This window comes from Salmo salar, chromosome 12 (genome assembly GCF_965601325.2).
Source record: "Salmo salar chromosome 12, fSalSal1, whole genome shotgun sequence".
Lineage (NCBI taxonomy): Eukaryota > Metazoa > Chordata > Actinopteri > Salmoniformes > Salmonidae > Salmo > Salmo salar.
In genome coordinates, this window is record NC_138302.1 from 16,948,657 (window position 1) to 16,960,828 (window position 12,172).

General features: G+C 43.8%; 1 protein-coding gene and 1 long non-coding RNA gene across 4 annotated transcripts in view; one reads left to right on the forward strand and one right to left on the reverse strand.

Moving 5' to 3' along the window:
• Positions 1–9,585, reverse strand: part of LOC123725427 (uncharacterized) — a 21,130-nt gene extending 11,545 nt beyond the window's left edge. The window contains exon 1 of one of the 2 annotated variants that reach the window (XM_045690846.2): positions 9,484–9,585. The gene's annotated coding sequence lies outside the window, so the exon portion shown is untranslated. The other variant, XM_045690845.2, reaches the window with a different exon arrangement.
• LOC123725428 (uncharacterized) overlaps positions 1–11,972 on the forward strand; it is an 18,113-nt gene extending 6,141 nt beyond the window's left edge. The window contains exons 1-3 of one of the 2 annotated variants that reach the window (XR_014379624.1): positions 9,570–9,792; positions 10,447–11,405; positions 11,608–11,972. This is a non-coding gene — a long non-coding RNA (uncharacterized LOC123725428). Of the gene's footprint in view, positions 1–9,569; positions 9,793–10,446; positions 11,406–11,607 lie in introns of those variants that run through there. The other variant, XR_014379625.1, reaches the window with a different exon arrangement.
• The last annotated feature ends 200 nt before the right edge of the window (positions 11,973–12,172 follow it).

Below are 12,172 nucleotides of genomic sequence, written 5' to 3' on the forward strand. Positions count from 1 at the left end.
CCTCTCGTTCCACGCTCGCGCGTTGTGCCTTTGGATAAGTGATCTGTACGCACGAACAAAACGGAGGTATTTGTACATAAATATGGATTATTTCGAACAAAAACAACATTTCTTGTGGAAGTAGCAGTCCTGGGAGTGCATTCTGACAAAGATCAGCAAAGGTAAGAGAATATTTCTAACACTAATTCTGAGTTTAGGTTGCCCCGAACTTGGCGGGTGTCTGAATAGCTCGCTGTGATGGCTGAGCTATGTACTCAGAATATTGAAAAATGGTCCACACCATGATAGAGATGGATGTTGTCGAGCCATCGTCAAGTGAATGGAGCAGCCCTATTGTCATTGTCCCAAAGAAGGATGGCTCTTTGCGCGTCTGCATGGACTTCCGTAAGGTGAATGCCATCTCCCAGTTTAATGCCTACCCAATGCCCCGCATTGACGACTTACTGGAGAGAATTGGTAGAGCTCATTACATCACCACATTGGATCTCTGCAAAGGGTACTGGCAGGTGCCCCTGGACGAACAATCCAAGGCCTACACTGCGTTCCGGACGCCGATGGGCCTGTTCCAGTTCAAGGTCATGCCGTTTGGCCTTCATGGGGCCCCTGCGACTTTCCAGAGGCTGATGGACAAGGTCCTCCAGGACTGTGACAATTACTGTGCTGCTTACTTGGATGACGTGGTGATCTACAGCCACTCCTGGGAGGAGCACATACAGCATCTTAGCAGAGTCCTGGGGAAGATCGATGATGCAGGCCTCACGCTTAACCTCCTGAAGTGTGGGCAAAACAGGAGACTAAGTATCTGGGTTACCAGCTGGGTAAGGGTGAAGTTCGACCTCAGGTGGACAAAGTGGAGTCCATCAGGAACAGCCCTCAACCCAGAACCAAGACACAGGTGAAGTCCTTCCTAGGTCTGGCAGGATGGTACCGGAGATTCATTCCGCAGTTTTCGACCATCGCTGTCCCTCTGACCAACCTCACTTCAAAGGTGGCCAGCAACCCTGTGAAGTGGACTGAGGAGTGTGAGGAAGCCTTCATGATACTGAAAAAACGACTGTGCTCATTCCCTGTTCTCCAGACCCCTGATTTTCAGAAGAGGTTTCTCGTGCAGGTGGACGCTTCGGCTGTGGGAATTGGAGCTGTACTGGCTCAAGGGGAGCCAGGAGAAGAGCTTCCTGTGCTGTACCTGAGTCGGAAGCTGTTGCCGAGGGAAACCAGGTATTCGACAATCGAGAAGGAGTGCCTGGCTATAAAGTGGGCCCTAGATAGCCTCGGTTACTACCTTCTTGGGAAGGAATTTGACCTGCATACAGACCACAGAGCACTGACCTGGATCCAGACCATGAAGGACCGGAATTCTCGTGTGACCAGGTGGTATCTGGAGCTCCAGCCCTTCAGGTTCTGTGTCCGTCATAAGGCAGGAAAAGAAAATGTCACGGCAGACTACCTATCCAGACTCCCGAACCTGGTCGCTTCAGGAGAGGAGGAAGGTAATGTGACGTAGAAGTCCGTCACTGGCCGCGGGCAGCATTTGGTACTTTAACGCACGCACACATTCATCACTCCTCCCTGCTCCGTTATCAGATAAGTTAACAATGTGGGTCGACACACAAGTTAGCTTCTCTATCTTAGTACATACATTTCACACTTACTTCAGTAACCGGTTATGGTATAAAGCATATCTAATATAAGCAATATTTATTATACTTAGATGTTATGGATGAGCGCGTTGTTTGTTCTGTTCCTCTTTCTCTCCATCTCTGTAGCTTCCGGATATGCTGGATAAGGACCCGAGCTAAGGGAATTGGGTTTACTTTGTAGTGCCTGTCTGGAATGGCTCATTAATGTAAATGGGCATATTGGAAGACACTGTCAGTAGTGATGTAATTTTGTAAATGTTATATTGTGATGTTGTTTCATAAATGTGTTGCAATGTATATATTTTGGTATGTTTAGATAATTGGAAACTGTAGGTTGAATAGGTAATTGCTTAATTAATTAGTGTTAATTGTTCTGAGGGGATGGGCTACCCCTACAAAAGGAGCCTCTCTTTCAGTTCATTGAGAGGCATTTTGGATTGAGCTGTGGGTGGGGCAGCATTGTTTTAAGCTGTCCCATAAGGTATACGTTTGATGGCAGTACTGTTGTTTTTGTTCCGGAATCACTATGTAAATAAACACCTTTGCACAGAAGAACTTTTTGCAGCTCTGCCATCTTTTTATTTTTTATAGAGGTTAGGTTTTCCAGTTTAGCCTTCTGGCCTACTCTACGTGACATCCTTGCTTGGAAAATGGCTGTGTGATTAGTTTTGTCTATGTACTCTCCTAACATAATCTAATGTTTTGCTTTCGCTGTAAAGCCTTTTTGAAATCAGACAATGTGGTTAGATTAACGAGAAGTTTCTTTAAAATGGTGTAAAATAGTTGTATGTTTGAGAAAGTTCAATTATGACATTTTGTTGTTTTTGAATTTTCCGCCCTGATATTTCACTGACTGTGTCCTGCAGGTCCCACGTAGCCCATAGAAGTTAAATGCAATATTTTAGATTTTATGTATTTCTATCAAATCAAAACTCGAATTTTTACTCAAAACAAAGGTTGTAAAACTATAGACATATTTAGAATTAGTCATATGTAGTTTGATGACTCTGGGACAAACGGTGAATTAGTTATTGATTTATACCGCTTTAAAGGGCATCTTATAGATTTTATGTATTTCTATCAAATCTAAACTGGAATGTTTACTCAAAACAAAGGTTGTAAAACTATAGACATATTTAGAATTAGTCATATGTAGTTTGATGACTCTGGGACAAACGGTGAATTAGTTATTGATTTATACCGCTTTAAAGGGCATCTTATAGATTTTATGTATTTCTATCAAATCTAAACTGGAATGTTTACTCAAAACAAAAGGTTGTAAAAGTAGGCTAGATATTTATAGAATAACTAAAACATAGTTTGATGATTCTGTGACTAACGGTTAATTAGTTATTGATTTATACCGCTTTAAAGGGCATGTTATAGATGTTATGTATTTCTATCAAATCCAAACTAGAATGTTTACTCAAAACAAAGGTTGTAAAAGTATACTAGACATATTTAGAATTACTCATATGTAGTTTGATGACTCTGGGACATACAGTGAATTAGTTATTGTCACGTTCATCGTAGTAATTGGACCAAGGCGCAGCGGGTTGAGTGCTCATTTTCACTTTTTATTTTGAACACTTAAATAAACAAAACAATAAATGAACTAACAGTCTTGCAGGTTAACCACAGCAGTGCAAAGAACAACCTCCCACAAATCCCATAACAAACATACTCCTAATTATAGGACCTTCAATCAGAGGCAACGATAAACAGCTGCCTCCAATTGAAGGCCCCAATCCCAATTACCTAAACATAGATCTAAACACCCTACAACAGACATAGAAATATACAAACATCTAACATAGACCAAAACCCCGGAATACATAAATCAAACACCCCTCTACATAAACAACACACCCTGAACCACATAAAACAAATACCCCCTGCCACGTCCTGACCAAACTACAATAACCAATAACCCCTATTACTGGTCAGGACGTGACAGTACCCCCCCGACCCCCCCCCCCCCCCCCCCCCCCCCCCAAAGGTGCAGACCCCGGATGCACCTCATACAAAAATAAACACAAAATAAACCCCCCGAACAAAGGGGGGGAAGGGAGGGTGGCTGCCGTCACCGACAGTTCCCGTGCTACACCCCCCCCCCCTCCCCAATCCTTCTACTGTGGAGGTGGCTCAGGTTCTGGCCTTAGTCCACCACCTAACCTGTCCACCCCCGCAGAATACCTTTGGCTGAAGCGCCTCGCTGTAGACCTCGGGCTGAAGCGCTTCGCTGTAGACCTCGGGCAGAAGAGCTTCGCTGTAGACCTCGGGCAGAAGAGCGACTCTGGGAGCTCCGGACTGTGGGCCGACTCTGGGAGCTCCGGACTGTGGGCCGACTCTGGGAGCTCCGGACTGTGGGCCGACTCTGGGAGCTCCGGACTGTGGGCCGACTCTGGGAGCTCCGGACTGTGGGCCGACTCTGGGAGCTCCGGACTGTGGGCCGACTCTGGGAGCTCCGGACTGTGGGCCGACTCTGGGAGCTCCGGACTGTGGGCCGACTCTGGGAGCTCCGGACTGTGGGCCGACTCTGGGAGCTCCGGACTGTGGGCCGACTCTGGGAGCTCCGGACTGTGGGCCGACTCTGGGAGCTCCGGACTGTGGGCCGACTCTTGGAGCTCCGGACTGTGGGCCGACTCTGGGAGCTCCGGACTGTGGGCCGACTCTGGGAGCTCCGGACTGTGGGCCGACTCTGGGAGCTCCGGACTGTGGGCCGACTCTGGGAGCTCCGGACTGTGGGCCGACTCACTCGGTTCCGGACTGTGGGCCGACTCACTCGGTTCCGGACTGTGGGCCGACTCACTCGGTTCCGGACTGTGGGCCGACTCACTCGGTTCCGGACTGTGGGCCGACTCACTCGGTTCCGGACTGTGGGCCGACTCACTCGGTTCCGGACTGTGGGCCGTCTCACTCGGTTCCGGACTGTGGGCCGTCTCACTCGGTTCCGGACTGTGGGCAATCTCTAGACGGGGCACTGTCGCCGGACACTCCCTGACGAGGCACTGTCGCCGGAAGCTCTGGACGGGGTACTGTCGTCGGAAGCTCTGGACGGGGACTGCGCACTGAAAGCCTGATGCGTGGGGCTGGTAGTGGAGGTGCCAGACTGGAGACACGCACCCCAAGGCTAGTGCGAGGAGTGGGAACAGGACGTACTGGACTGGGCTGACGCACTGGAAGCCTGGTCCGTGGTGCTGGTACTGGAGGTACCAGACTGGAAACACGCACCTCAGGGCTAGTGCGAGGAGCGGGAACAGGATACACTGGGCCGTGAAGCATCACTGGAGGACAGGAGCATACAACCCCTACGGCCTGAGTGCTCACTCGAGCATGGCACTTGCGAGGGGCTGGAATCATTTTCACCGGACTGTTCGTGCGCATAGGCGAGATCGTGCGCACTTCCGCATAGTACGGTGCTCTTCTGATCCTCTGTTCCCCATAATAAGCGCGGATAGTTGGCTCAGGTCTACTGCCTGCCCTAGCCAAACTACCCGTGTGTCCCCCCAAATTTGTTTTTTGGGGCTGCCTATCCGGCTTCCTTGCCAGCCGTGTTCACATATAATAGTCCCGGTCTTCATTCCACCTTCGCCGTTCCTCCCTCGCTATTTCCACCTGTTTCCATGGGAGGCGATTCCATCCAGCCTGGATCTCATCCCATGTGTAGGATCCTTTACCCTCCAAGATGTCTTCCCAAGTCCAGTACTCCTTATAGTCCACACAATTCCTCTTATGCTCCTTACCCCACTGCTTGGTCCATTGGAGGTGGGAGGTTCTGTCACGTTCGTCGTAGTAATTGGACCAAGGCGCAGCGGGTTGAGTGCTCATTTTCACTTTTTATTTTGAACACTTAAACGAACGAACGAACGAACGAACAGTCTTGCAGGCTAACCACAGCAGTGCAAAGAACAACCTCCCACAAATCCCATAACAAACATACTCCTAATTATAGGACCTTCAATCAGAGGCAACGATAAACAGCTGATGTGCTTCTTATAGATTTTATGTATTTCTATCAAATCAAAACTGTAATGTTTACTCAAAAAAGGTTGTAAAAGTATGCTGGACATTTATAGAATAAATCATACCTAGTTTTATGTTGCTATGACAAACGGTGAATTAGTTATTGATTTATACCGCTTTAACGGGCATCTTGTAGATTTTTTGTATTTCTATCAAATTAAAACAGCATTTTTTACTGAAAATAAAGGTTGTAAAAGTACACTAAACATTTCTAGAATAAATCATGTCTACTTTTGTGACGTCCTGACCAGTATAGGAGTTATTTGTTATTGTAGTTTGGTCAGGACGTGGCAGGGGGTGTTTGTTTTATGTGGTTCAGGGTGTGTTTTGTGTATGTGTTTAGGTAGAAGGGTATTTGATTTATTAGTCCGGGGTTTGTTAGTCATTGTTCTATGTTAGTATATTTCTATGTTCTATCTAGTCTTTTGTAGTTCTATGTTTAGTTAATTGGGGTTGGACCTTCAATTGGAGGCAGCTGGTTATTGTTGCCTCTTATTGAGGGTCCTATAATTAGGAGTTTGTTTTTCATGGGATTTTTGTGGGAGATTGTTCTTGTTTAGCTGTTTGCCTGACGAGACTGTCAAGTTCGTTTTTGTTTTGTATACGTTGTAAGTGTTTACCTTCTTCACCAATAAAAAAAGACGAGTATACATTTTCCCACTGCGTCTTGGTCCTCCACACACGACAATTGTGACAACTTTGATGTTTCTGTGACAAACGGTAAATTAATAAATGATTTATACAATTTAAAATGGCATTTTAAAGATTTGATGTATTTCTATAAAATCAAAGCTGGAATTTGTATTCAAAACGAAGGTTGTAAAAGTATGCAAGACATTTATATAATAAATCATACCAAGTTTGATGTTTCTGCAACAACAGTGAAATAGTTATTGATTTATACTCATTTAAATGGCATTTTATAGATTATCAGATCAATGCAGATGAAGGGCATTCTGTTTTAAATTCAATTTCTGTTTGTAGGAATTACAAATCAGCCTTTAACTAGTTAAATCATGTTTCTAGTCTATTAGTTACAATGTGTAACCATTGATGTCCCAGGACCAGGATTGGTAAACACTGTTGAAGTGTATAATTGTAATACATACATGCAGACACAGCATCATTCAATTCCAGAATCTGGAATTTGATACTCATGGTATTGGATATGACTGAAAAATAATCTCAAAGACATTCATACCTGAACTACACCTTTATTTGCCAAGGTAGAGTACATGATCAGTGAATATATTAAATGTACAGACTACAATGTGGGGATCTCATGCATGTAATAACTACATGTATATACGACTTGCATCCTTGCCACAACGTTATATTATATTCTACTCAATCCATAGGCTTCATTGATGCCAGTCAGACTGTTTTGAAGTTGATACAACTGGCTATGATAGCTGAGGTTCATATCTAGGTTCTGAACTAATATGTATACCAAACGTTTGGGTCCATACACAGATCGGCTAGATAGCTAGCTACACATCCATAGGCATACAGGTATTTTTATCCTCCACTGCACAATAAGCAAGAACATATTTCATCTCTCTGCATTGCATGGCAAATATCAGCAAGGCAAGCTGCACATTCAATTTGCAGTAAATGCTTTAGCTAGCTAGATTCTTTACGTCCACTGTTTCACAAGACGACAGCCTGGTTTGCTGGTTGTTTCAGGAGTCTCTAAAACATTTAAACAACCAGAATTACAATTTCATTCTCATGTCACAACACCCATAAAGCTAGCCAGCTAACGTTAGCTGGGTAATGTCCGCTAGTCAGCTAGCTAGCTAAATTGCGATTTTCGTAAATGAACGTTATAATGTAAAAAAATATGCATAATCATTTTTCTCTACATTAACTAACATATTCCTGTCAACTGTACGTGTTTTGCATGATTTGTTATGACACTATAATCACTTACATTTGCTTCCATTCTAGTATTTTTGTCAGTCATCTTTGCTGAAGAAAGAATAACATTCACTAGCGTGTGCAGCCTCTGCATTAGCAGCCTCCCCAAGGTCCTAGTCCTCTCTCAGAGAGGTTAAGATGCGATGGAAAAGTTGACGGGGAAGAAATGAAATCACAGAGAAAATATATTGATTGTCGGAGTGTGTGCTACTGGTCGAAGGAAGTCAGGTGCAGGAGAGCAGAGATGAGTGAACAGGCACACTTTATTCAGGCAGAGGAAAAACAGCCGGACGCAATTGGGTCACAACACTCCGGCCCAAGGAACAAAGCGAATGCGCACAAATTACACAAAATGGTACAAATAACCAACCCACGGGTTATAACAATACCCGGCGCAAAACCAGTCTGAAGCGTCACACACGTAACGAAAAAAACAATACCACACACAGACATAGGGGGAACAGAGGATAATATACACGTAGAGTAATGAGGGGATGTAAACCAGGTGTGCAGGAAAACAAGACAAAACAAATGGAAAATGACAGGTGGAGCGGCGATGGCTAGAAGACCGGTGACATCGACCGCAGAACGCCGCCCGAACAAGGAGAGGGACCGACTTCGGCGGGAGTCGTGACATTGATATATTTAGGGGGTGCTAATGAATATTTTAGGGGGGGCCTAGCAACGTCCCTGATTAACAGTGAACATTACACTCACAGAAGTTCCCTCGCTCTCGCAATTACATTTAAGGGCTTTATTGGCATGGGAAACATATGTTAACGTTGCCAAAGCAAGTGAAGTAGATAATAAACAAAAGTGAAATAAACAATAACAATTACCAGCAGGGACGTCACTAGAGATTCATGGATAGGGGGGCTAAGCCTCTTTTAGGGGGGTCTGGCATATTCCCTCCTGTCCGTTTACTGTTAGCAGGCAGTCTCAAGCCACAGAAGTAGCTAACGTTAACCAAAATGTTAGCTACAAGTAGGCCTAACGGTGCTTGTACACTAGATAGCGGTAAATTGCCGCGTGCCGCTTATGCCACCCATTGTGACTCACTTGTGGGGGTGCTGGCAGCATATGGCAACATATGGCAGCACGTTCGATTGTGCGTCAAGAGTGCAGCATAGCAAGTTTGTATGAAGGTCTGGTAATATTAAATGGGTACATAGTTAAATAGTACTATCCCCTAAAAATGCTCTGGTGACAAACAAACTTTTCTACCCTGTTTCCAATTGTCTACATGGCTGGGAGAACCTGTTCAAGTAAGTAAATACATTTAGAAAAAAATATATATATATATACTATTAGCTAAATAGCTACAGTGCAGGCTAACTCAAATGAGCTGCTAAATGAGCTAGCTAGTTGACTAGCCAACTTGACATACTGTATAGATAGCTAACGTAAACTCGCCTTGGTCCGTACAATTGACCTTATTTTAGCGCCCAAAAAAACGTAATACTTCCAGATCAACTGTAATGTCAATACTATTGTAAAGCATAATTTCAAACCTTTCCAACAAAATCAATGACATGACCTCCATACTGCCCGTTTCTGCATGATTCAAGAAGGCAATGAGCTCTGTCCGGTCTTTTTAAAAATGGCGGGTGGGGAAGCGAAACTAATGCGTGATAGTGAGAAGGAGAGATGTCGTGTGGGGAAGGCTTTTTTTCACTCGATCTGTCCAACTTATCACCTTATCGCCTCTAAAATGTAAATAAAACACTATAAAGAGTTTATATAATGTGTCATTACATACCTATTTGAAGGTTTGTGTCGAATTTGAATCGGGTTTTTAGGGCGGTGCTAAAGTGATCTTCAGACGTAAACAAGTGGCTTTTGAGAGTCATAATCGCTTGCAGTGATGACGCAAAAAATGACTAGGTATCCCCCTTACCCCGTCACTGTCCATTTCTTGTTTTTAAACGATGAGAGAAGTGCTACACCTGGTAGAGAGAGAGATTGTAAGACAGAAATAGTTGCTTTATGCTTGCTGTACGTTACGGCATGACACGTCACGATGTAACGGAGGGTCCGTTTTTTCAACTTTTCTGCAATACTATAGAGCCATTACCATGTCGATCAGCGCTTGAATAGAAACGTAGTTCACACCCCAGATTTTGAAGTCAACAGTCGCTACAGTCCCATTAGTTTTCTTTGCAGCCTCGTTTGAATGTCGCGGTTGCGCACATTTGTACGGAATGGGGTGAGTTCACGTTAGCTATGTGAATTAAATATCACCAGCTACTTAACTTCATATTAGCTAGCTATCTTGATGTATTTATCACTGTAAAAACTCCAAATGCAATTGTAGGTAGCTAGCTAACAGCCATGGAGGGTGAAAGGATAGCTGCTCCAACTGTCAAAGTGAGAGAGGAGGCTATTCTGGATAGGGCAGGTACTGTTGTGTAGTTCCACTCCCTAGAAAGAAGTGAGGACGGAGATAATAGTAACATACTATTCAGTGCAGTGTAATTTGACTATAATTTAGTCTGTTTCTTGATAAAGAGAGCTATGAATGCCTGTCTACATATGAAGAGGTCCCAATAAAGAGCAGTGATTCTCAGTCCTGGTCCTGGGGTCTCAAAGGGGTGCACATTTTTGTTTTTGCCTTAGCACTGCACAGCTGATTCAAATGATCAAGTCATCATCAAGCTTCGTGTGGTATTTATGTAGTCATTTGTGATGCTATCCTTGATATGATCCTGTTATTGTCAAATGCTACACATGCGCACGTGTGCCCGTGCATCTATCAAATCCAATGTTATCATGATTTGTTATCGGGGATATTATACTTTAGTAGTCCACAATGACCTGGTGATGTAAAAGTCTAATTACATTGTCTTCCATATTCTTACAGATACCTTGTAACTGGAGATTCCTTCAAAACGATTGCCTACAGTTAACGTGTAGGGCACTGCAAGGTTGTGTGACCAGGGCCATCTGGGACTGCCTCCTGGAGGAATTCAGGTGTGTGAAGGCTACCTGTGTCCTGCATAACTTCATGAGGATGGACACGAGGACAAGGAGGGGATCTGCAGCTCGCCGCCGTGTGTCAGAGGAGAAGTCTGCTGCTCTGCAGGATGTTTCAAGAATGCGGTCCAACAACACAGCAAGAGAGGCAATCCGTGTGCGGGAGATCTTCACCTCCTACTTCTTTGAAGAGGGTGCTGTTCCATTGGCAACACCATAGACTACACTATGCACAACCAAAGGCTCTTTTAAGAGCCATTTACATTGCAATAAGAGTATTCTTCCATTTACTTAACTATGTCAACTGCAGTTATTCAATTCACACTTTCTCTCCCTTTGATTTCTACTTCGCAGGTGAGGGTGCTGTTTAGGTAGGAGTGGGGTCTGTACAAAAACAAAATTTAGAACAATTAGACACCCTATATCCCACACCTACACAATCATGTATCAATCTAATTGATGGATTGTGTTGTGCACTAAGCAGGCTCAGGTGTATAACTGTGGCTCCTTCCACCTTTGATGAATAGGCAAGAGGGCCAACCATGGAGAATAGTAAGACACTTCATTATTTCTATAACTACGCTATATTGTTTGTCCTCGTGTGTCCGTTCATGTTTTTCAGCATAAAGTACTCTGCAGCCACTTAGTGTGTCCACCAGGTGAGGCCACACACACAGATTCCTGTTGAACACTGTCTCTTTAACTACCTTATTTTCTCAATAACAGTCTCTCTCCTTCACTTCATCCCTCTCCTCTTCTCCCTAAATCCTCATGGTTATATCAGCTGTGTTGGTGAACCCCTCCCTCATCTGAACTGGCTACATAGAGGGCACAGCATGATCAGAGGTGAGAGGTCACATGGTCAGGTCAACAGGAAGTATTATTAAACAGATGCTTTACATTGAAATAGAGATGCAGTAGTCCCAGAGTTAATGATCCTAGGTCAGCTCTGCATTTCACCTCCTGATTATTGATGACTAACAACGTTAGAATAAAAACACAAGGCTTAAACATGCTCGCTCTCTCTCCATCTGTCTCTCGTCTGCAGATATGTTTGATGTGAGAGAGGATGGCATCCCCCAGTCCCATCATCCCCACCTCACCTGCTTTTAAGATAACCTTTGGGCCGACGAGAGACACTATAATGCAATTGTGATGAACTGAGAGAATATTTGGGTAGCACTGTGATTCATTAATCATATGCTGCCTTCCCTGCTCCTATGTTTTACCTCTTTCTCTTTGTCTTTTACACCTCTCCCACCACTTGCTCTTCCTTCCTCTGTTTTTATAATGCACAACAGATGTGCACTCAAGTACAGATTGAACTTGTATTTATAATATTACAATTATAATGCATGTATTTATAACACTTGGATAATGAACTTCTTTCAATAAAGTGTTTCACATTCTCTACTGGTTGAAATTAAGTCTCATTTGATGAAGTACTACACCTATTCTGTGTTTATCAAATCAAAGCAGATGAACGGCATCAGATATTGAGATGAACTGTTTTTAGACTATTTACATGATGCGTAGGAAGTGTAATGTACTGTTTTTTAAAATTATATTTCTGTATATATTAATTACAAATCAGCCTTTAACTAGTTAAATCA